The 23,684-nt window shown below is 41.3% G+C and overlaps 1 protein-coding gene across 1 annotated transcript in view; it reads left to right on the forward strand.

Annotated features, from left to right (window-relative positions):
* Window positions 1-23,684, forward strand: part of LARGE1 (LARGE xylosyl- and glucuronyltransferase 1) — a 313,681-nt gene that overhangs the window by 185,005 nt on the left and 104,992 nt on the right. The gene's annotated exons all lie outside the window — the stretch shown is intronic.

Below are 23,684 nucleotides of genomic sequence, written 5' to 3' on the forward strand. Positions count from 1 at the left end.
TGCTCTTCAGAGTGCCCAAGGTAACGATCTCACTATGTGAAGTTTTTGCAGCTCTTTTGGAAGGAATAAAGCACATTTTTAAAGCCTGCTTGATGGTATTCTTACAGGGAGCGTTACTGACATGAAAGTTGCTGTGAAACGGCCTCTGCAAAATAAATTCATCTCTACAAAGAAGGTCATACATTTGCCCCTGGGAATTTGACACCAATTGTGTTAATGGCCGACTTGTACAATTGGATCTGCCTAGAGAAAAGTTTCAGAAGGATCAGATCTATCAGACAGCAAGCAGTAAGCAGCACTGTGTCGGGTCTGGCTCTAGGTAGACAGATAGGGAAGAACTAAGAACAGGGCCCTGCGGGAGCTTGTTGGGCACGCAGAATGGTTCAGACACCTGGAATAAAGAACAAAACCATGATCCATGTATCATGTGGCTGTGATTCTGCAAGTATTTTCATTTAACTATATAAAGTCTAAGTCCATTGGTCAATGAAATTTACAATTGGCCTGGCAATGTGCAATTTATCCTGTCCCTGGGCGTGGGGCCAAGTGCCCTCATTGGTCAGTTGGCCCCTCTCCCAGGGGAACACCCAAGATTTGCCACCACCATAGGCCAATATGTGGCAGGCAGATGATCCAGCCGGCCATTCACTGGAGCAGCTCGGAGCCCATCTACAAAACTGCCTGCCTAGGAGCGCAAACGGGCTTCCCACAAACACATTCGAAAAACCATTGAATGTTAATCAGCCAAATCCCTGGCTAAAGAGAACCTTTTTTTCCCCTGGTGCCTAACGATAGGTAATGAAGGTGCCAGGTGAGCCTCCTTGGCTCTACTCTGCTTCTGAGTAGACATGAATAAGATTGCACTCTAGGCTAGAGGTATCAACGCTATATTTTCTCAGCAATAAGAACCTCCTTAGGAGGTGTTTTCTTCAATGATGGGATATGCAGAATTAGCAAGTCTAGCTGGTAAAATCAGTTAATGAAAGTTTTCAAGGAGGAATGGAAAATGCTTGTAGATTATTTTAAAAATTACTGTAAATATGTTAGCACGCTAGCAGGTTTGGAGTAAGTTCAGCAGTACAAGTTATTTTGAGAATAAAGCTGAGAGAAAAAAGAAGGTATAGATTACTTATAATATGTAGCAGCAAAAGATAATCATGAGAAAACCACAGAAGGGTGGGAGAGAAGTTGACTTTTTACGTGAATGTTGGATCAATTGTATTTTATTTGTGAAAAATTATAAACATTAAAAATGGAGGCGTTTTCTTCAGAGTGAGATTAACGGAACAGTTCCTTCATTGCCCTCTGAACTGACGTAGAGAGATTGTTTATTGAAAATATTTGTCTCCTGTCTGTACAGTAATAAGCACACCACCCAAGGTAGCTCAACAGTAAAACTAGCCAATAATAGCAATACAAAATAAAAGATAAAATATGGCTTTTTAATGTTATGAGCTCTGTGTGTGTGTGTGTGCGCACACACACACACACACGACACTTCAATCAGGAAATAGTTCCAAAACCTTCAAGCTGCTACTGAAAAGCTCCTCCCCCCATGTTCCAACAAGACACAACTCGGGTAGCGGTGGCATGTGAAGCAGAGCATCTCTGGCATATTGTAATAATTGAACAGGCTTATATGAGGTAAGACAGTCCATTAAGTATCCTGGTCATAGACTCCTGGAACAGCTCTTGACTGTAGTTAGGGCTTTTACCATTCAGGGCCCTAAGTACCATACACTGGTACATCTTTGTACCACCAGCACTCCTGCCTCTGAAAGGTGCAACTGTACAGATCAGCATAATAAGTAGCCCCATTAAGGAAATTAGTAGCACTTCACATTTGAGAAAATCTTCATATAATACATCCCTCCGATCTTGCTCTTGCATGACTGAAGTTAATTATAAGATAGTTTCAATTCAGCCAAAGTGCCATTCAGGTAAATAACTAGCAATTCTTTCCCTTTTAAAGTAATTTCAGTGTGTTTACTATAATCTCATACAAATAATTTTTCAACAACCTTATAATGCGACTTCTGTGCCTGTGAACTGAACTTCAGTTTCCATCTAAGATCATATATAAATAAATGGACTGAAATTTAGTAATTTAGTATATAAATAGTTTCTAACCAGAGCAATCAGTTTGTGTATTAAATTCTATTACTGGGGGAAATATGAGCAATAATAGCTTACCTAGCCTCCTGTAATACAAAATCAGTCAGAAATAGGTTGTTTTCAGTTGTAAATAATTCATTGTGCATGTTTAAAGGCTCTAACCTTCAGCGAGAATGCAATCTTTCTTTAGGAAAATTGCTAAGAAGCACAGATGGATACCATCAAGGATTTTAATTGGTTATTTAAATCACAGTTAAAACTGGCGATTTAAATACAATCCGCCATAGTTTTGACAAGATAAAATTCATTTTCTTCAAGGAGCTCTGCTAAGTACTTTCAGATGTTCAGAACTTGGCTCCAGGTCCACATGGGAGGTTCCAGGGCTGATTTGTTTTGACGTAGTCTTCACAGGGCAGTGTGCCTTTAGGATTTGGGGCAAGGTTTGTTGTGAGAGGCTACGTAAGGTGGCCAAAATGAAATGGAATTGACTATGCCTGTGTACTTTACAATTCACTAATGGATTGTCATTTTTGCTTTAATTTAAATAATGTATGCTTTGCAGTGCCTTTCTGAACCCTGAACAGAATTCCATGTAGAGATTCAAAAATTATTGCATTTAACTGGCAAGAAAAGAGAGAAAAGTAATATAAGGCATCTTCTGTGGCAGACAAACTGTAACTGAATCATTTTGACCAGCCAGTCCTGGGTGTACAATAACAAAATTCACCTTATGCCACTTCACATCTGCTTAGAGAACTCCATGACTGAGGAATATTTAAGTTTCAAAACTCCTGGAAGACTATCAAAGAAAAAAAATGCAATGCCATGTGTTTTGATGTTTCGCATACTGATAACCAACCTGCTGCCTTCCAGATGTTGAGGACTACAGTTCCTATCATCCCTCACCATTGCCCATGCTGGCTGGGGCTGATGGGAGTTGTAGTCCAAAAATATATAGGGGAGGCATCACAAGTAGGCACCTTCACCATATTCACTGCTAAAGACATTCTTGTTTAGACAAGCCTACCCAAACTCTTAGAAAGCTAGTATAAACTTTAATCTGTTTTCAGTATTGTAACTCATCCTACCCTAACCTGGTGCCCTCCAGCTACAGATGGGAACTACAGTCCAGGACACCTGGACGGTATTGGGCAAGGGAAGTCTGCTGGTAGCAGTGCAGCTTTCAGTTGCCACATTCCCATAATTGTTACGGGTTGTTCAGGAGCACTTGCTATGGATAAATTTGTCCATCTATTTGAGAACAGAGAATTGTGTGTCCTGATCAGCTTTTATCTCCTCCTCCTCCTCCTTTGGGTTTAATTAAAAAGGAATTTTAGAGGCAGCAAAATGCAATAGCAGATACAGTTGTTACTTAAAAACCTTGACATAGGAAGGCAGTTTTATAGAAAGCATAGTGTTTCATATGATCTCTGATAACCATTCTGAGATCCGAATTTAATATGTTAAACAATGTGTCTAGGCAAGCAAAACAATAAGCAAAAAAAGAACTTTGACAGTGTACAGATATTGTTGTTATTAATTTACTACAGGAACTAATATGCCAGGGCTGGTCACAACAATTTAAGACACAACTTCAAAAGCAGTTTAAAACAAGTTAGTCACAAGAATAGAGTGGGTCCTAAAAAATAAACATTTCAAGCGTCAAAGACTAGGCAAACTCATTGCCACAAAATGTGTTGGTGGACATACCTTAGAATTCCAAAGCAGATTGGACACATTCATGGGGGATAGGTCTATCAGTGGCTATTAGCTATGGTGCTTATATAGGACCTTCAGATTCAGGTGCAGAAACACTGGTAGGTGGAAAGCAACAGCACATGCCCTATGTGATCTTCCTTGGGCATCTGTTTGGCCACTGTGGGAAGCAGGATGGTAGACTGGGCAAACCTTTGGTCCAATGTGACAGGGCTCTTGCTCTGATTTTTTAGGATACCACAGATTGCTAATTCTGTGGTATGTAATGAAGGGCCAGGCTATCCACAATTTATCAGGCTGAAAGATGGCAACCCTCATGCCCTTCAAAAAAAAAAAAAGGATTTTTTTTCTCTCCCTCAACTGGAGTGATATTAAGCAGCAACTCCATCCCCGATACACACATCTTCTGGGTTTGTGCTGCGTACCTGAATTATTTGTGCTTGCCTAGAGCATTCTAACTCAAGGCCTGTACAAGTAGAAGCATCTCTTTTCAAATCCTGCAGTGATCATTCTCATTAATTTAGCAGGCTACATAATAGGTTTTCATGTTCCTGCTAATTAAGACACAGCATCAGTGACTCTCATCTTTGTTATGTGTGAAAATCTGCAATATGGGCTAGCCAGTTTAAGGAGGAAATGGGACCACAGAGTGCATTAATAAAATTGTCAGGCAGCTATTAAAATAGTTTTAAAGTGTCTGAATTTTTATAGATATGTTGAAAGGTTGAATAACACTTGTCTTCACTCTATAAAAAGAACATCTGCTCCTTTCTGCTGGACCTGTATAAATGTCTAATAGTTGGGCTACAAAATGCTCAGATGCAAAATTGTGCTACACTTTGACTTAAAGGTTCCTTTGGGGACTCTGCTTATTTAAGCTTTCAGGCGCCTGAAAACTGCATTGCAAATGTATTCCCTTTTACTGTTTTCAAAAATACCACCTACCAGTTATTGCATTTGATTTATTTCACTGATAATGCTCAGCATGTGGAAGACATCTGTGGCTTTTTACATGTTGCCATCTAACATATTGAGTCTTGTAGCATGGGGGTCTTACAGCACAGCATCCTTGTGTGTCTTTTTCCAAGAAAAGGGAAGCCATGGTGTATTCGAGTGAGTTAAGTAAAGATATTGCAAAGTATTCTTCAGCATATGTTATCTGACAGCCATTGCTTGTTATTCAGAGATTGATTATTTCTGTGGTCCAGTGTTTAGGGTTCTACAAATGTTAGCTTGTGCAAGTCATGATTTGTGCTTGCCACTGACTCCTTTCGCCCACCTTGTGTCTGTATACTCAGTATGCTACAGGATCCAAGGGACTGTCTCACAACATGCAGGACTTTAGAGCAGGTAAGAGACAGCACATGTCTCTCAAAATGTAATCCAAGGTCCAGTTTAAGTGGGGAGCCCTCACTTCTTGTAATTAGGACCAAGCTGAACAAAATGAAATTAACAGAGAAACCCAACTTCCTAACCACTGTGACCAGGATATGTGAATTTCACGGCACTGAAAAATTATTTCAAGTTGATTTTTTTAGTAGTTAATTTTTAATTGCTTTTAAGAGTTCAGATTCTGCATTCATGTATGTAGTTATCTGCTAAAAGCAACTGTAAATATTCTCCTGGGTCTTCTGGTGTCTTAGAGGAACAGCCAAACACCTTTCCCTGTTGCACTCATTGGCCATGTTTGCGTGTTATGCCACTCAAGACGATGGCTTATGACTATGCAAATGCACTGGATCTGGGAAAGAGATTGCAGCTACTTTTTTCATCCCCAAGCTTTTTAGCTTGCCACAGCATGGCAGATAAACCAAGGTTGGGCTTAGCATATTGTGCAAACCAGGTATTGTGGTTATGCTCTCTACTCCAATATGATTAGTCCAATGGTGGCTACAGTCCATGTTTTAAGTAGAGAAGACACTAACCATGATCCTGAGTTTAGGTGACATGATAAACCAAACACTGGTTTAGCTGCCATCTTGCACTAAGCTAAAAAGCCCAGGGAAAAGCAAAGTTGACGTGAGCCTCTTTCTTGGAGTCAGCATGTTCATGGTTTACCATGATGTGCAAACCAAGTAATAGAATATAACATACGGCAGGTGCTACATACAGAGTGTAACTAGAGTCTTAATCTGGACAATTCATCCTCATTAAAACTAAATAAAAATGGGGGACAAATCGATCTTGCCACATGAAATATTTTCATTACACATTAAGCTGTGCTTGTAGCAGGGGAACATTTACCTAGTCTTTGACCTTGAAAAGAGGATCACTGGCCTGGCAAATGCATTAATCTGGCCAAAATGGGAGAGGTGGAGCATAAAAGTGTTAAATGCATCAATAAGTAAACTAGATTGCAGCCAGTCCCTTATACATAGGTTTTGTTTTTCAACCGTACCCTTTTATTACATTTCACCATTAAAAAAAAAAATCTATGAAAGATTTTGCTTGCAAAGCTTACAAACTTTGCAGTACTTCCTATATTTGGTTTGGAGACATTTGCACAGGGAAAACTATGGATACAAAAACTTCAAATATATATGTTTAGATGGCAGTTCTATAGTAAACATTTTAGAAGTATATTGAAGAACAGGTGAAAGTTAAGATGGCCAAAATTGGTTTTTTAAGAAAAAAATTACATACACTATTCCTCATACATACATATACAAAGCTGGTGTAAACTTTATTAGTTCTTCATTAGATGGGAAAGCACTTGGAGAGTGCTGTTTAAGAGTGGATTACAAATACAATATTTTTAAAAAATTATATATACAACCTTCCACCACCACCCTTTTTTAAAGCTCTGTTGGGGCAGTTTGCTCATTAGCTCACATGTGCTAATAACTCAAAATTAGTTAATTGATAGTAAACAGAGTAGATGAATAAACAAATGGTGTATGTGGACAGAGGAGCCACCAGCTCATCATTTCAGCAATGTTTAAGTTTACATCTGCAATGATGATCTGGCTCAGAATACACAGAAATGAGCCTAAGGAATGGGACTCCAGGGTCCGTTATGTCACTAAGGAAGTTTACTCTTAGGTTTGATAGTTGCATAAAGGAAGGCAGGGAGTTTATAAACTCAAACCTAAGACTTTATTGCCTAAGGTCCTTGTACTATTCACATGCAATCTATCAAACACATTGGCTTTTCATGGTAATCGCTTGATATCCTACCCTCTCAGAACATGCCTGGCTCACTGTCGACAGCACTTGGGCCATGATAGTAACAACCATACTTCTAAGGACCTAAGGCCCCATTTCCAATTACAAAGCTCTCGTCTGAGGTTTTACCTTGGAGGTTGATGCTACAAATCATGTCTGCAATGCTGTGCTTGGCAGCAGACCAATTTCCACAAGGTACACAATGGCATAGGGGCACATCTGCCTTGCAGTTGCAGACCCAGGACTAAAGGTGAAATGCACTGCACAGAGTTGAGTGACCTGACTGTCCCCAATTATGAGGTGGTGAATACGCTGTTGTTAATCTGTGAAAGGGAAGAAATACCCTTGCTTTTGAAATGCAGTGTGTCCCTGAGAAGTATGTTTCCTTGAGCTCCACTTCCATGCATCCCGTGAAAGAAGAGAAATGCATGGCGATGGAATTAGCACCAATCCCTCATTATTTCTCTTGTTGTTTGTATTCACAGAGACCTCACACATTCCTACCATGTTCCCTTTATAGTGATCTTGAGCATATGCCCATATAGCTCAGTTAAATGGAGGAGTTTTATTTTCCAATTTTATGTTTCAAAATTTGTTTTAGATTTTTACTTTTCTGTGCCAGTAGATTTTTTTTTAAGTACTGGTCACTTCAAATACTGCAACTAAAGGCTGTTCATAAAATTCACAACAGGAGACTTGTGGCATAATCTTTAAAACTGACAGCTGGTGAGCAAGATTATCTGCAAGGTTCGGCTGTCAAAGCACTTTCTGCAATAGCAGCAGCCTTGGAATGCATTTGGTTCTTCTACTCCAAAAGCAGGCATATTGGTCTAAGGTAGAAGCATATCACAACCCCCCCTCTCTCTCTTTCTCTTTCTCTTTCTCTTTCTCTTTCTCTCTTCCTTTCTGAGCTTTGAACAATGAAGACCTCCAAACTGTGTGGTAGATTGGGAAGAGAGGATGTCGTTATTTCCATTTTGGCATGATAGGCAGGATTTGGATCAGACAGAACACTACCAGGACTAAGGCAAATAGTATGACAAGTCAGCCTGGAGGAGACAGGGAGTTTGTGAGATTGTATGACTTAAGCTGCCTCTTGCTATATGCTGGATTGTGGCTGCTCAGCTGGGGAGGTGCAGGCTCCATCACACTTTCCATTGAGGGGTTCACGGCTGCACTCCCCTCAAAGGAGAAGGTTGAAGGAGCCCCCACCTCTGCATCAGATCCCCTGCAACCCCGTGAAGGCAGCCAGGCTGAATAGTTGCTGGGGATGGGGAAGGCCGAGGCAGCCCAGAAGCTGCATCTGAGAGCCCCTGCACCACCTGAAGGCAGCCAGGGGCTCCTCAGCTGAGCTGCCTGATCCCACTCCTATTTGCATGCAAGCAGGAGTGGAGGCAGGGATCTCTCAGCATGAAGCCTCCACTCCACTTCTGAGAGATCCCTGCCTCCACTCCTGCTTGCATGCAAGCCCTCCTCCTCCTCCCACCCCACCCCCAGCATGGAAGCTACGGCCCTGCTGGGACGATGGCACACATGCCCACAGAGAGGGCACTCATGTCTAGTTTGCCCCTGAGTGCCCTCTCTGGCACATGTGCCATAGGTTTGCCACCACTGTTCTAGACTGTTGCTATTTTCAGATCGGAGTCATTCATATACCAGCAAATGCAAGTTCCACAGTGAAAGTTGATATGGTGCTCTTGCACCATAACTCTCCTTCCCCCTAAAATTGGACTTTTTGCAATAAGGAAAGTGATGGGCAAAACACACTGGAAATGATTGTTTCATGTAACATTGTATAACCTTTCCTGCAAACTTGGTGCAAACGAACCAAGATAAATGTTCAGTAAATGGGTCATCTGGAAATGGCCTGTGTTGCTAAGCACTCTTAGTTTGAGAACCAGATGAGACGTGAGTATTGCCATATAGTTGAATTAAAAAACAAACAAAATAAATAACTATCACTGGGGGGCAGGGCAGGGAGCAAATTGGGGATTTGGTTGGATAATTTCATTGTCCTACTTAAAATTACTGCCATGCAGTAACAGGAGAAATGAGTGTTTACCTACTGGCGCTAAGGAGAGCTTTCCTGCCCCTGCAGCTGGCAGGTATGGGGCATTATTTCAGTTGGAACCCAGGTAGCAGTAAAGAGGTAAAGACCCCTCCCACATTCCCAGTCCAGCAAGAGTTTATTTTTTCATTTAAAAAATAAACTAAGCAAGGGCAACCTACATGACAAACATCATGTCTAGTTTGCCCCTGAGTGTATATAGTAATTTATTATAGGAAAGGGCCACTACTTGATCATTTTTTCTCCTTTTTTCTCCCTTAAGGAAGCTTTCTTGTGAAAGTATCCTGACATGGTGAAATTTATGGTTAGTCACCTCCTGAGGAATGATCAAAAACTGACCTTCGGATTGTAGAGTGTTCATTCATAAGAAAGGTGCACCACCGTTGAATGTAAGGAGTGAGTTGCCATAATAACTTTTGCAACATAACATGCTGCTGCTTTAACAGCTGGGACTGAGCCCCCTTTTCCTTCACAGAGGCAAGGAGAGCTAATTTGAGAGAGAGAGAGAGAGAGAGAGAGAGAGAGAGAGAGAGAGAGAGAGAGAGAGAACTAACTCTTCTAGCTCACCTATTTATTGAGCAGTCATCCAAATTAGCTTGCAGAAAGCTTATTAGGAGGTTAGGCTGTATTATTCAGCATTACCATTACTCAGCAATGATTCTCATTGGTTTGTGGGGAAGATATACAGCAGTGGTCATTCATTCTGCATATCCACTCTGATTTGCTTGCATGGCAATTACATGTCACCCCACTTTTCAACATGTTTCCCCTTCACTTTCCTAACTGCAAAGTGGATTTGTTGCACCAGCGCTTGCATACACACCATACATTTAAAACGCATTTTCCCCTCCAAATAATTGTTGGAACTGTAGTTTGTTAAGGGTGCTGGGAATTGCAGTAGTGTGAAGCTACAGTTCCCAGGATCCTTTGGGGGAAGCCATATGCTTTGAATGTATGGTGTAGGCACAGCCAGAGCACTTTAATCCACTTTAATCACAGAAAGCTAAAGTTCCAGTATGCTTTTGAATTGCTCATGCAAAATACCGACAGTCTGGAGGTGACCAAAATACCAGCCAACTAAGTGAATTGTCGTCATCACCTCCACTCTTCTAAATTGGTAATTTAAAGACCATATGCACTTTTTACTGTTTTAGCCACTTTTTATTATTTTTCCTGATCTTACATAAGCTGCTCTGGGAGCTTTGTCGGCTGAAAAGTGGAGTAAACATGCTTAAAATAAATACATCATAAATAATTTAAATTCACCTGCAGAAAAGCTCAGAAGAAAAAGGAGCTATGAATGTTTCCTATCATCTGTTGTCAGGGAGTCAAGTTCAAAACTATGAGGACTGAACCTAGACGTTTTTGACAAGTGACTGTAATAACCTTACCCTGACTTTGATCCTTCTTTATGAGGTTTTTTTGGGGGGGCAGTAAAAATACAGACAACTGGTAAAGTGGTCCTGGAAAGACCTTTGGGTATACCAGACACAACAGGGACATTTTTTCAAAATGCAGGAAGATCTAAGACAGTCAAAATGTGAAGGTGGTGCAGTGTGACTAAGGCAATCAACTTTTCATCACATTGTCTCTCTTCCTTCCCAGATAGCTGGTTTAAGTAAAAGAAATATGATGAGCATAGCTTAGACATAGCAGGTTTTGTACAATTGGCTCCAGAAATCCATGGGTCAGGGGCTGCAGAGGCTGACTGGCAACAACACCACATTTTCTTCATTTCTCACTGCAGTTTATGTCACAGCTAAATAAAACTATTTGTTTACTCGGAGATTAAAAAAAAATATCTCTTTTTTCTATTTTCAGTAATACAGTATTAAATAATTCATTCAGACATACAAAACAGGATGTCAAAATTAAAAAAAGAACTTAGGAGAGAAATGTACGTTAACAATGGATGTCCTCTATCTCCCAAATTTTCTTTCCTTTTACTTGTTCTAGGAAGCCTTTTTAAAAAGATCTTACTATTGGTTTTGTTTGGATTTAAAGGTGATGTACAAAATGGTGTGCATTTTACATTCCTTCATATAAACAAGATCATTCCATCAAGATCTGGCACCCAATCCTATGGTCCAACAATGCTGGCAGCTGCTGTACCATGAATATACTAGTATAAGGCTGATGCATTTGCGTTATTCATATGACACTCCCAGCCACAACATGAAAAACTCAAGAATAACAGTGGAAATGCCTGTCATTTTGCCCATCCCTCTTCACCCCATCCTGCCACATCTCCCCACATTCATTGCCTATGCCTGCTGGTTATTGTCCCAGTAGGGCTTGCCTCATTAATGCCTGTCATCCACTGCTTGGTCTGTTATCACACAAAATCAGTAAACTAGGAATCAAGAAGAAAGTGAGCTGTTGGGGCTCGCCTGTCACCTTACCTGTTGCTCTAAAGGCTCAGGGCAAGTTGCAGAATTTCACACCTGGGCGGGGGGTAGTGGAGGTTCCTAGCCTATGCCCTATCCAGAAGACAACTGAAGTCACAAATGGGGAGAGGAATCTGCTGGTTATGATGAAAACAGCTGTCACAATTCCAGCTTTTCCCAAATCACATAAATGGCAGAGTGAGCTGGAGAGCCTCACAACAGAATGGAGTTTCCATCCTTTCTACTTATGCATGAACTTTGATTCACTAAAATTGCAAAATGGCAGAAGAACAACAAATAGAACATAACCCATATTGTTGAGTACCATTGCAGGCTTCTCCACACATACCTTCCCTCCGCTCTTTCCATGCACAATCTCTGCTTTAAAGCTCCGTGTTCGAGTTCCCCCAGCCCCCTTTTTTTCTCTTTTGTTCCAGAGCTTTCCCCCTTGAAACCTGCTCTTTAAAGCTCAATCAGAGCAAACTGTGAAAACCCCAACTGATGTTTCTTCAGATTGACCACTGAAAGGCAGGTTTTTGCAGGGAAAGCTCCAGGGCAAAAAATAAATAAATAAATAAATCAGAGATTTTAAGAGCAGACATGTGCCTGAAAAAAGCATGGCTAAAGGTGGTGAGTGTGGATAAGCCCTGAATCTGTGCATTGCCATCTGTCATGTATTCTTCAGAAGCACAAGAACCCAGGAGCACAAAAAAATTCAAGAAGTTCACATGGAAACAGGGGGTTTTCTAATGGTCCCTTCTGTTGCTAGAAGACCTGTTTGTGGTTTGAATTGCACTATGTTTGGAGGACGGCACTGCCCCTGCACCTTTTGAAGGGCTTCCCTGGAGATAAATAAAAGATGGTTGCAAGAAATGGTTACTAACTTTAGTAGGAATGTTTTGATTCTGGTCACCTATTTTTCAGTCATAACTTTGCACTCCTGCAGAAAGCTGAGACTTGCTCTGAGCAAGAATAGGATTCTACCTAAGTCCCACCGAAAGAATATTGTTATACTAATATAAATTCATTTTTCACGCAGTGCTGTGCACCGTCAGGTTGCAGCGTTAGAAGTTATGTTGATAGTCAAGCATATGGATTCACCCACTTTGCACATTATGGTCATATACCCCATAATTTCACCAAATATGTGTTATGGCTTAGCTGGAAGGAAGAATTAGATTTGTTGCATAACTTGGAATCACTCAGAATAGTGATGTCTGGGCTCCTTCCTTTTGAGTTTATATGATTGCTTTTTAAAGGACTGGTTTCCATAACAACAGGAAACATTCTTTTATATTACCATAGGAACAGGCTGCTATCATGGGTGTCCCCTCCCCACTTTTCAGTTTTATTTCTTTTTTGGCTTTGTGACAGCACATTACTTGTTTTTATATAACGACCTTTTTTGCAAATCACTGTAGATGTTTCATAAGATTTTGGTCATATATAACAGAAGAGGAAAAAATCAGGTTATTGATATAGTCATGAAAAAGAAAACTTGGCTTGTGAGTAGAAAAAAAATCTTAATTAAGACTATACAAATGCAGACTCATTTTGATTTTGTGTTGAAAATGCTGCTTTCTAGGACAGAATTTCTTGAGACTTTCATCATGACAATATTCACCTTTCCCCAATCCTGTCCACTGCCTTTGTTTTCTATTCTCTGCTGCTGCTTTGATACCATCCTCCTAATTATTCCTATTCCTTCTTTCTAGATTAGTCATATGGGTGATTACAACCAGTCAGGGCTCACAGAGTCAACAGGATACTGCCATAATTCTGTATTGATTAGATTTCGCTACCCAATGTCACTGAAGGCAAATGAAATAAATTTACAGCAGAGTTTTTAAACTTTTCTCTCCATGAACCACTTGCTGATGGTCTTGGTGGAGCACTTAAATATTAGTTCTGCTTCTTGTAGCAATTATACTGCAACATGCTGGATTCTGTATGTTTTTAAATTGTATTTTTTCACTGCTTTTATTTCTTATAAATAATCTGTATAGAACTGAATTTGTAATATGATTAAATGAAATAAAAAGAAGTAAGAAAATACAACAAATAATTAAGAAGATTAGTTAATGAAGACATGCCATGTACCAGCTGAATGAAGCTCATGGACCACTGAAGTTCCACAAAGCACTCCTGATTTAGAGGGCAGACAATCCTTCCTGAATTAATCAAATGCTTGCTAAGGCAGCCTCCTGCAACCTAGTGCTTGCCAGGTATTTTAGAGTCTAACTCCAGACTTTTTTTGCTGGTTGGGGCTGATGGGAGTCCTAAACCTCTGGAGAGCACCTTAAGCAGGCACCAAAAAGGAGGGTCACTCTCTGTGTTTGCAAAGATGCTCATGAAAAAAGTGTGGCTTTCAGCTCAGCCCTACATATAAACAACTATATTAATAAGAAGTCAATAATAGAAATCAAGCAGCCATTTCAGGTTATATTTTAATTATCTAAATATTTATACCCCATCTTTCCTTGTTCAAGGAGTTTAATGTTATCCCATTTTCCCCTTCCAAGTCTTCCATGGTAGCTCACATAATTTGACAGTGCAGTTCTATGCTATGCATATTGACTCAGAGAAGTAGTTGAGGTCAATGGGACTAATGCTGCAGCCAAAAACAATGTTTAATAACCCTGCCACATGTCCACTTTATTGTCATTTTTGATGCCAGGCAAATCCTTTTGTATTTTTCAAGACCTTTTAAACACTTTTCAATGTTAGGTCATAGTTATTTCATATTAGCCTCTGCAACGTTGGTGGCAATTACCGTATTTTTCGTCCCATAGGACGCTCCATCCCATAGGACGTACCTAGTTTTTTTGGGGGGGAACCGAACCAGGTTGTGGAACAGCGGGATGGCAGGGCTGCACCTCCCTGCTGTCCCCCGAGCTTGTGGGGCTGGCCGATGTCTGCCCAGCGCGAGGGGCGCTCTGCTTCAGGGCGCCCCTCGCGCCGGGTGGCAGGCTGCTATCCGCAGGGTGGGGAGCCCTGCGGGGAGCTCCTGCAGGGCTCCCCACGCTGCGGATGTCTGCCCAGCGCGAGGGGCGCTCTGCTTCAGGGCACCTTGCGTGCCGGGCGGCAGGCTGCTATCCGCAGCGTGGGGAGCCCTGCGGGGAACTCCTGCAGGGCTCCCCATGCTGCGGATGTCTGCCCAGCGTGAGGCGTGCTCTGCTTCAGGGCACCCTTCGCGCCGGGCGGCAGGCTGCTATCCGCAGTGTGGGGAGCCCTGCGGGGAACTCCCGCAGGGCTGCCTAGGCTGCGGATGTGTTCCCGAAGCGCGGGCGCTCTGCTTTCAGCGCGCCCGGTGCTCCAGGAAGCAGGCTGCTATCCGCAGCCTAGACAGCCCTGCGGGAACTCCCACAGGGCTGCCTAGGCTGCGGATGTCTTCCTGAAGCCTGGAGAGCGAGAGGGGTCGGTTCGCACCGACCCCTCTCACTCTGCAAGCTTCAGCGAAAGTCTGCATTCGCCCCATAGGATGCACCCAGATTTCCCCTTCATTTTTGGAGGGGGGAAAGTGCGTCCTATAGGGTGAAAAATACGGTAGTTGGTTTAAGTTGTTTGTAGTGTTTTAACTCTTTTATATGATCAAATGATTTTTGCTGGTTCTGATACTTACTTATTTTTATGTGTGAACAAAGCTAGCCCAAGATATTTGCTCTCTAAGGCAAAGAACAAGATGTCCCCCATTCTATGTGCAGAAGCCAACTGGCCTAGCAGTTGAGTCTTACTTTAAAACTAGGCATGAGTGAATACTTTGCTGCACCTGAGGGTAACAGTCTAGCTTAAGGGACACACAGCTGGCTGTGCAACACAGTTTTGTCCTCCAACAGAAAGGAACAACTATGTGACTCAGAAAGAATAGCAGGGGATTCCTGTTGTTGTCTCTTCTGCCACATCTGTCACCTGGAGCAGTTGCTTCACTGTTCCTAATGGTAGGGCCATTTGAGCATATGAATTGTTTTGTATTTTGATTTGTCTTCTTTTTTAAATTTCTGTTTTACGTTAAGATTTGCATGTCACCTACAGAATAACAAATCAGTATAACAAATCAGTAATGAAACAATTAAACATAGGATTTCAAAACTCTGCTGCATGAGACAACCTCCTAAGATTTTTGAACATGGGCTTCAGCCACAAATAATGCCAATAGGATGTCTCATGTTGTTGTTTTTTATTATTCATCCAGAGCACAGCATCAAGAAGCTGTTCCCTGTTTACTGATGAGCCACAGCAATGTTTAAAAATGTATGAGTGCCAAGACAATTTCAGTCCTTAGCAGTGATGGGCAGTATGACCATTTGTCCAACAACTCTGATGTCTACAAGCTTATTTTTTAAAAAATAAAAATAAAAAGTGTAATAACTCTGCTCAAAGGAGTTTTGATGTCATATGTACTCTCCCATCAGATTGTGGTTTGTTTAGAGCAAGACATAAGCCTGGGTTCACACATAACACTTAACCAAACCATAGCTTAGTTCCAAGTAACATAATGGTAGCAGGACCATGGAGAGGAGCGAAATGGCCATGCTTCTTGTTTTTACGCTTGCTGGTTCACACTTGGCATTATGTGCAAACCAGGTCACTGAATGAGTATTGTACTACAACAGACCATTGTGTGCATGCTAAAGGTGAAAACCCATTTGTGTTGTATATTTGGTGTGATACTCTTTATCCTTTGTTGATAATATTGCTATATAATGCAATCCTATGCAGGTTTACTTTGAAGTAGGCCCCACTGTGGCTTACCCCCGGGCAAATGTGCATAGGATTTCAGCCTAAAGACAGAAAGCAGCCACACCAGTCAAGAGAACTGGGCATTTGGTGTGTGTTTTTTCTTGAATATATCTAGGAATGTGGCCTTTAACCTTGCTGGAAATGCTTCCTTCCACCAAAACAAAAAACAGAAATCACATTCCATTTTGCTCCCATCTTCCATCTGAACCAGTGTCCCTGGCTATAACACTGCCTAGGACAGAAGTTAATACTAATTATTATTGATGCAGTGTTTCTCAGTTCCCTTCATAGTTGGCAGCATTCTGACTTCACACTGGGTGAACTCTGAAGCATGAAGTAGCCTCATCCTAATTTCAGACAAAGGGAAAGGAGTTTTTTTTTTTAATTTTTAAAAAATACCATCACCTTGAAATTAGTTTCTATTACCCTTAAATTATTGAAGATTGACCACCGTGCAATGTGATTTCTGCCCTCATTAATCTTACTAACTGGCTGCATTCAATACAAATCCTTTCCGAGTGTTGTCCTCCCACCTATAATTTGGAACTGCCTGTGTCAGCCCATTCTTGCATTCTATTAGCAATCGCCTTCCTTACACTTTAATTTGTTATAAGTGACTGGTGTTTTCTCGCTGGCAGCCGTAGATCTTTATTTAGTGGACAGTTAGGCACAAATCCTGATAGTTATTTTCCACTCTTCCCATCCATATAATCATATCGGAATAGACGTTGATGGGCATGCTGTGGGATGCACGCATCTGTGGAGAGATTGTTGAAATGCCACCTTCAGTTGTAATATAAAAACCAAGGTGAGAGCAATTTGGAGACCGAGCAGTGGAAAATGATTGGCTTATTTTATTCAGCATTTATTTGGTGCAGCTGTGGCCTTCTGTGGAGCTATTGGATTAGACATCCCATTTGTTAAGTCCAAGTCACTGTGTGAATTTTCTCCCTGAATCAAAAGCACTCCGATACAAAAGCCGAGGTTGTAACTGGCAGTAACGCTCAAGGAATTTCATATTTGTGAGTTTACAATTGTGAATTGACCTTACCTGAATCTCCTGGAGTAATGGGTGGGTCAGAGCATAGCTATCTATAAGGTGGTGCTTTTTTCTTCTTCTTTCAAATATTGCAATGTAGTTCTGGGATCAAAAGCCTCGAAATGCTTTAAAAATGCATAATTGAGGGGGGGGGGAAATATGTTCAAAGGTAAGTATTTCAATGCATATTGAAATGTACATTTTGTACATATATCTCTTTGAAGTTTGTGCAATTTAATGAAAAAAAGGGATTGAATGGACTTATTACTGAACACATTTGAAAGTGACACAAACCAGAAATAGTTCGGTATATTCAGCACTAACTGGGTGTGTGCCAAAACTGTTTTGTCATAATTATACACCGCCAAGGGCTTGGAGATCTGATTAACTTAGGGAATAACAACTTCAGAATTTGACCTCATTATCTAGAGCAGGAATTCAGCCAGCAAGGCCAGTGAGCAGGAATGATGGGAGCTGTAGTTAATGATACCCAGAAGGTACCACATTGGGTAACTCCTGCTCTAGAGAATGCATGGTGCGTGCTGCCAGGTTATCCAATAAAATATCATCTCCATATCTGGACACTTCCCAGGTTCATTGTGACCATGGGGAGGGTGGGGGAATTATTCAGCTGTCCAATGATCTTTTCTCCATTGTTCAAACTCCTGTGTGGACTGGGAACCCATGTGCCTATCAAGCTGTCCTGATGATAGAGCTGCTTTTATTTTAGAACCAGCAAATATTAATTTCCTTTGTCACAAGACTGAATTAATTACTATTCCAAATAAGCTGTGAAGTGGGCCTCAGATAAACCATGGGAATCTAACATGAGAATTCAAATGAATTTCATATCCTGTGTCCTAATAGGTTTCTGGGTATAGAATGACAATGACAGGGTTTTTGTTGCCTTTTGTTTTGGATTTGGATTGCTAGCTGGATCTTTTTTCCTTTGAGGGAAAGGGAACTGATATGTAAAAAAGGAGGCATCACTTTTTTCCCCCTCAGAGAATAGGAGACATAATTTCTCTAAGCAGGATTCAGAAACACCGTCCTTTTCTCCCCTTGCTCAGGAATGATTCTCTAAAACCCTATAAGGTCCTGCATGCTTTGGCAGAAGCAGGGAGTCTAAATTAAAAGCAATTAGTAGTTCAATAACTGTCAGTTACTGTTCAGTGTCTTAATGAAGATGTAATTAGCACTAATGATGACTTTATGAAGGAAAATAGCAGTGGATTAAACATGCACTCGCATCTCCTTTTCCTTCCAAACGCAAAGCATACACTTTCCGAAGTAAACCTTTATGATTTGAAAAGAAAGAGTTAAATCTGTAGGCACCGTGCCATTCTTTGCTGTGTGTAACATGTCAGTGAAAAACATGTTGCAGTTGCATAGATGTTTCAGTAAAGGTGTATTATCTTGCATAGCCCCCTCCCCAATGGTCTGGCATCAGTGGCTGGTGGGCCATGCCCAGGATCCAGCCTTTGCTCAAGGATGTTGGCACCAGCCCTATATATTCCTTGGAAGGAAGCTGGTCTGAACCTCAAGTCTCAATGCCTCAGCCTCAGAGTTAATTTGGAAGTGAACTCTACAGCTGCTGAGGGCCATATTCATAACTGCTATGACCACTAGATTTAGGTCAGGGACCTAATAGTGAGTTGCTTCCCACTAACAATTAGAAGAGAATAAGATGTGTGAGGCCACTGTGTGGATTCTCCAGGCTTCCCCTATTTAGATCTTCAGTTCCAAAAGACGGTCTTAAAGGCTTTGAGATGTCAGTGCTACAGCACGATCCCCACTTCAGATGCAATGGCAAGTCCTATTTTAATGGAAACAGAAAGTGAAAGTTTCTGAAGTTGTCCTGGCCACATGGGAGGAGAGGACAGGGGTGGTATACAAGCCTGTAACCTCCTGCAACATGCAAACACTGCCTCTGTAGAGCGTCAATTATCAATTATCTGCATTGGTGGGACTGAAGCTTCTTTTGCAGCTAAGCCCAACAATTCAGAGCTTCAACCAAAAGTATTCACACTGCAGTTGCCAACAGCTCTAAGACAGAGAAAATTCTGGCATTTCTAATTTCTGTTACTGAAAGCGCACTTTTGCAAAGCTAGGCTGGAGTGAATATCAAACCACACCTGGACGCTTCACTCATTTTCAAGAGCCCTTTCTAGGAAGAGTAGTTTGCCTTTTTAAATCTCCCTTCCCCATATAAAAAGGAGGGAGAAGAAAAAGTGTACATGAAACATGGGAAATCTGGAAAAAGGAGGTGTTTGCAAAGGGTTCTGTTGACCTTAATGTATATCTTCTTGCAGTTACCCCAATAGTGAATAACCTAATCCAGGGATTAGCAATCTTTTTCAGTCATGGGCTGGTACATTTTAAATAAAAGGACACATTCTACTCATGTAAAAACACGCTGATTCCTGGACCATCCATGGACCGGATTTAGAAGGCAATTGGGCTGCATCTGGCCCGCGGGCCTTAGGTTGCCTACCCCTGACCTAGTCTAACAAGGTTGCTTTTCTTACCTCTGTACTAAGGAGAGGACAATCTCATCTCTCTGCTTAACCCTGATACAATGCTTCTCAAATTAATAATAAAATAAGTTGTGCAGTTGTATAAGCACTATTTCTCCAGGGAGCCAGTGGCACTTCAGGGATATTAATGAATTAATTAGCACAAGCCCAGGACGTATTATTGCTCACATTTTGTTGGCAGTGAAAGAGGCAGGATAAACTTGTCCAGGGTCAGGCAAAAATTCCACAGCACAGCAAGATAGAGTGGTGAAGCGGGGGAGAATCCTTATTCCCCATGCTGCACCTAAAATCCGATCCTGCTGCATAAACATTTTCCACCCTAGAGATACTTAAAGCCCTCTTGTCTCATTCTATAAGGCCAATGCTATGTTTATCCATGCAAGAGGATGTACTGGCTTTTTTGTTTTTATATCCCATTGCAAATTCATGGCTAATTTGCCCTCCGCTATCAAATAATACTGTACTTAGCACTTATCTTTGCAATACTTTACAGGCCTCTGCCATTTACATTGGTATCGTAATCCTCCCTCCACCCAGCAGTACTTGCTGAAACAAAATGAAAGCGAAGAGGATATGATTTGCTTGGGGACTGGGGCTCACAATGGATCAGATTCTGATACCTATGAATATGCAGAATTGCACCCGACTCCATTCTTACCTACTAAAAATTCAGTTACTTTCAAGTAAAGCGTACCTTCAGGACTGGCCCAGTGGGATTAAAGGAAGAGTTATTGTATTTCCCTTGGCCTTGAGAAAATGCTGGTGGAATATTCATGGCTAGCTCTTATTGAAGTGGCCCTTTCTGATCACACTAATTGGTGAGCCACGTGCACTTGGCTCCACCAAGTGCCAGAACCTTTTCAAATCCATGCATGTGGGGTGGAAAGTAGACGACTAAAAGGCAAAGGGAACAAGTAGAAATGTAATTGCAATAGACCTTCCTTTATATAGAGATGAGGAACAGGGTACCCAGGTCAGAATGATCTGATCTGAAAACTTTTATAGTTCTTATTCTGTGTCACTTATTGATATGTTTGAAAGCAACGCCCTGTTTGGTTTATAGGGTAAGGTATGTGGAGGCCAATGGTTGCTTTGTTTTCACTGTCTTTCAGATTAGTAGCCACCACTAATTCCTAAGGGAGGGGTTTCTGCCGCACACTCCTGAGTCCTTCCAGGCCACAGGATGTTTATTTGCCAGAATTCTCCAGTTCAGAAGACTCCTTCCTAGGGCAGCTCTTGCTAGTCCCATGCCATAGTAACAATTGGTTGCAGATTAAGTCAGTAACCTATATCAGGGCACAGACTGCTCCTCAGAGCAGACAAAGTCTACAGCAGGACTTATCTGGCCAATTTCCCAAAGACCTTATTGCAGAAGCAACAGTTTCGCTCAGTAGATCTGGTCAGCTTTCTCATAGTGCTCTGTCCAAGGTCCTGGCAGTGACAGCACCTGGCCTTCTCTAAGTCAGACCTGGCTGATTTTGCTACAGTTTCCCCTTAACTGATGTGAATCTGCTATAGCTGCTATATCTCACCTTACCACACCTGTCTCTGCCCTTCCTTCCAACCATGGTCTGACCTTACCAGATGTGACTCTGCTTATCTGCTGTTATTCTGCCCTGCTAGCAGGCACTACTGTTCAATAAGCTTCCCTTCTGATCGTGGAGCCTGGCCAGAACAGGACAGTGTGATCCTGCTCCTCACACCTCCACGAGATCACAGTAATGTATAAAGTTAAAAATTACCTTGCTAATTGCAGCTTTTATATCATTGCCCCCATTTCTGGTAGTTTAACTATACTGGAATCTAGAACTGGAATGCGTTCACTGAAAGAATCCAGAAAGAAAAATATTAGCCTTCCATTTTTGGAGTAATATTGAGTTTAATGGTTGAGAAAGGCACTGAAGTTAACAACTAAGGCTGTGATCCTAACTCCACTTACCAGGGAGCAAGAACCACTGAATTCAGTATGACTTAGTTCTGAGTTTGCATGGTTAGGATTCCAGTGTTATACTTAAGAAACACATTGACATTTCTAGATAAGACGTAGTAGCAGCTAATGGTCTTAATCCATGCAGGGAGAGTGTGAAACACTGGACAAAGCATTTGGTATGAACATCAGAAACTTGTGTCCTAGAGCCACATCATCCTCCCTCTGTCAGCGAACCCTGCATCAAATAATTATTCCACATTCAGGTATTAGGTGAGTTCAAGTGCAGCCAGATATCTATTGTTAATGTATTCTTCTTCTACCTTTTAAATGAGTAGGAGCTCAAATGAACAGCTCTTTTCTATCTATTTAATCATAGCATAACTCCCAACACAACAACAACCAGAGCCTTGTTTTGCCCCAAGCTTGCCAGTCTGTTTTCAGGAATGTTATGTTCTTATAAAGTGGATGATGAATTTCAGCCAGTTTGCAGCCATCACTCTTACATAAGAGCGTCAGCTACCCTGAACGGCTAGGAGCAGACGGCAGAGAGCTCTGAATGAGAAATTTATTTGCCGTTTAAGATAATAACAATGGCTTTTATTGGCCCTATAGAGAGCATAAATGGGTTTTTTAAATTACCAGTGCTTTGTTTTTCATAGACCAGGCCTCCACAACTTCAGACCCACCTAATGAGGCACAGCAAACTAGCAGGGTATTATGGCTTACTAGGTCTCCCTGTTTTCGTAGCCGCAACAGGCTGAAATCCTACACATACCTACTTGGAGGTAAATGTTACTGAATTAAGTGGGACTTCAATTTGTATAGACAGACATGCATAGACTAGCACTCTAAATATCTCATTTGCAGAGGCTGCCATATTGTCAAAAGTAGTTTGTATTCTGTCAAGGGAAACACATTTTCAAGGGGACTCCTTGTGTGCTAGGATTTTGCCATGTAGTGGTACATGGAAAAGAAATACTAACCACATTGATGTGGAAGAATGCTTTGATCAATATTTTGATCATAAGAACTGGACTTTACACAAAATAGAAAATTTTCTTAAATAGTTAATAAATGATGCCTAATCAATTTCAAGTAAAGAATGGATAGTTCCAGTTCAGATATTGATGATGGCTTAATTGTGTGAGATGCTGCACTGATAGAAAAATGCATAGGAATTAGTGATAAGGTCCTGCTCTGTCATTGTTAAAATCACAACTTAGAATCATAGAATTGTAGAGTTGGAAGGGACCCCAAGAGTCATTTAGTTCAACCCCCTGGACTATAAGAATCTCAACACATGGTTCCCCAACCATGTGACATTTTACTAGGGCTACAACATGCTTTGTGCTACTATGTCATCAATGGCTATCAGACAAAATGTATGCAGCATAAGAATAGTAGGTGTGATGAGAATAGAGATTGTGCACTAATACCAAAGGCCTTTGGTCTGCCATGGCAAAATCCCAAACTAGTGCAATCTTAATCACCTTTTGCATTGCAACAAGCTAGAAGTTTATAATAGAAGTGAAACTGCCAGGCAGCTGCCCTGAGTTTACTTGATTTCCATAGGACATCATTATAGCTTGGTCAACACATATCATTATTCATTATGTTACAGATCTGTGAGATTTGTAAAACAAAGGGTGGTGTGAACACACACACACAGGCTGTGGGCTTTCTTCTATATCTACTGCATTGACTTGTATTAAGTGGTCAGCACAGATGAAGCACACTGAATTCATCTTAAAACAATTTCATTCTTCCAATTCTAAGGTGCATTTTCAACCTTTGCCACAAGACACAGCATGCTCATGAAATTGTATGCTGAGGTCAGAGTTCTCTGCGCATTATTGGGCATAAATATAGCAGGAAATCTTTTGGTTCTATGAAACTAGTTCCTTTTCTTAGCTAGACCTGAGCAAGAGTTGGAGGTGTTGGAACAAGACATGCATTAAATAGCAAGGCTCCCTAAGTGAATGTATTA

Source organism: Podarcis melisellensis, assembly GCF_964234715.1.
Source record: "Podarcis melisellensis genome assembly, chromosome: 10".
Lineage (NCBI taxonomy): Eukaryota > Metazoa > Chordata > Lepidosauria > Squamata > Lacertidae > Podarcis > Podarcis melisellensis.